Source organism: Athene cunicularia, assembly GCF_003259725.1.
Source record: "Athene cunicularia isolate RWA chromosome Z unlocalized genomic scaffold, athCun1 chrZ_part1, whole genome shotgun sequence".
Classification (NCBI taxonomy): Eukaryota; Metazoa; Chordata; class Aves; order Strigiformes; family Strigidae; genus Athene; species Athene cunicularia.
Window position 1 is genome coordinate 18,096,670 of NW_020799142.1, and position 2,372 is coordinate 18,099,041.

Below are 2,372 nucleotides of genomic sequence, written 5' to 3' on the forward strand. Positions count from 1 at the left end.
CCATGAAAAGGTATGATTAGTTGGACACAGCACAGATACACCTACCACAAAGATGAATCTCTAATCTTATTCAGCATTTTTATTAGCCTTGAGTTCTCAAAATCTCTTTAGACTTCCATTTTCAGGTCAATGGTTGAGGATACTAGAAAACCTAATTACGGTAGTTTACCTGCTGTACCTTTTGTTTTGACATATTCTAGATCTGGGAGCAATCTTACTTGTCATAATATGCTGCAGAATAGACAGGAGCTGGAGTTGGCCAATAAAACATACCCTTCTGAAGGTACTTAATTAAAGGCAGTCAGATCATCTCGTACAATTTCAGTTGCAGCCTAGTGCTGTAGTATTCTAGTAAGTTAATGAAAGGGTAATGAGGTTTAGTACTAGTTATTTTTTGATCTCTAAAATATATTACCGTTGGCACTAGTGCTCTGCAAGTTCTTGCACTCAATTTCACTTCTAGGGTTTGAAGACTATAGTGACAATAATCAACTCTCTTCCATTGTCAGCATGCTCATTCTAAAGAAGCCATCCAAGTCCTAGGAAAGTGATTGGAGGAAAAGAAGGTCTGAGCTCAAACACAACTTAAAGACTTTAAGGTAGAGTGTACAGTACAGAATCATGCCGAATATATACATTAAAAAAACCAAAAAACAAACAAACAAACAAACAACAGATAAAAAGCCACCTTCTTAGGAAGGGGACTCAAATTCTCCTTTGAATATTTCCATTATCTTAGCGGAAGAAGTAAAAAAACCAAACTGTGCTCTATGTGAAACTGACTCTCGCTATGCTCTATTAACATAGAGCAATTTCATATATAAGGTGTCCAAAGATCATGTTAGGTATCTAACATTTATCAGTCATTTTTCTGGATTACATAATTTCAAAAACCAAGCTGTGCATCTGCTGCATTAGCTATCCAAGCCCTTTTCAATTTTAATGTTGACAATCATAAAGCTTGAGGCCCATGCAATTAAGATCTTGCTGCTCTCCAGTTGTAAAAGACAGAAGGAAGAAAAAAAAAAAAAAAACAAAAAACAAAAACCCAAACCAAAAAGGATTTTCTTATTACTGTCTCCTTAGTAAGATCAGCATACAAAGAGATGCAGTAGATTCTCAACTGTTAAGATTCCAGTTTGGTGCACCTGGCATTCCTGGAGGACCTTAGGCTTCACAGCACAATGCAGCATTCAAAATTCAATAGGAAGATTAATTGGAACAACAGTTCCTGTCTGTGATAGGAAACTAGCAGTGTCAGCCAACTGGTCAACTACACTGAAACTGGGTCAAAAACAATGGTTTAAACAAATGTTAGCCATCATATAGAGCAGCTGGTTAAATCCGAAACAAATCTGGACAACACAAGGTAGTTTTGATTCCTTTTAGCTGGAATTCAGTGCACAGCACTTACACCGTTCTTTATATCTCTGTGGAGAGAGCTGTCTCAACTGCTTCTTTTCTGACAGTTGAGATAAAACTCTCAGTTGAATATGAAAAAGGTGTACCTTCCCCCAATTTGTAAGAGATTTCACTGATCATGTGTGTGCATCTTCATTTGTTAAGTAAAAGTTAAAAGTGAATAAATCAAAAGCCACAGACATGTAACCAAGGATTCCAAACATAATACTGTGCATTATTAAAATTAATGATTTAATATCATGTGAGAAAAACTGAGTTTAGGCTGCATATTTGATGTTAAGGCTGAGATTCTATCACCACATCTCTTGTTAGCCAACAGAAAACCTCAGTGTGGATAAACATGTAACTAGCAATAAAAAACCAGAACTATAATTATATAATTAGTATATGCTGATGAGGCACCCAACAGTGTTCTGACTTTATTTGTGCGTATTTAACTGGCATAGTTTCACTTTTGAAGAACATCACAAGGAAACAATTGCACTCTCAAGCTTTTGGACCAAATCCAACACAAAAATCGGGGCTTTCTATTCCAGTCACAAATGCTTCAGGAAAAATGACAGTATTAATTTGGGCAGGAAGAAGGTTATATAATATACATTTATACAAAACAGTCTATGCACCTTTACTCAAATGTTAAGTTTTACATATTATACTTTGCTCTTGAATTGACAAACTTCTCTTGTATAGAGAGAGAAAAAACACAGCTTCTACTGAGAGAATTTGTACATGCAAGGCTTTAAAGAAGATAGTGAATATAAAATTACCATCAAAGAGAAGCCATTAACCTTTACAGATGCAGCTGATTTTAAACATTCCTGTTGATATATTCCTAGTACAGCAATTTTTTAGAAGTATGAACACTTCAAATCTCCTCTATTTATAGGGAAATTTGTAACAGGTTCAATTGGAGACATCAAAAACATTTTAAATAGACATCACAAGATGCA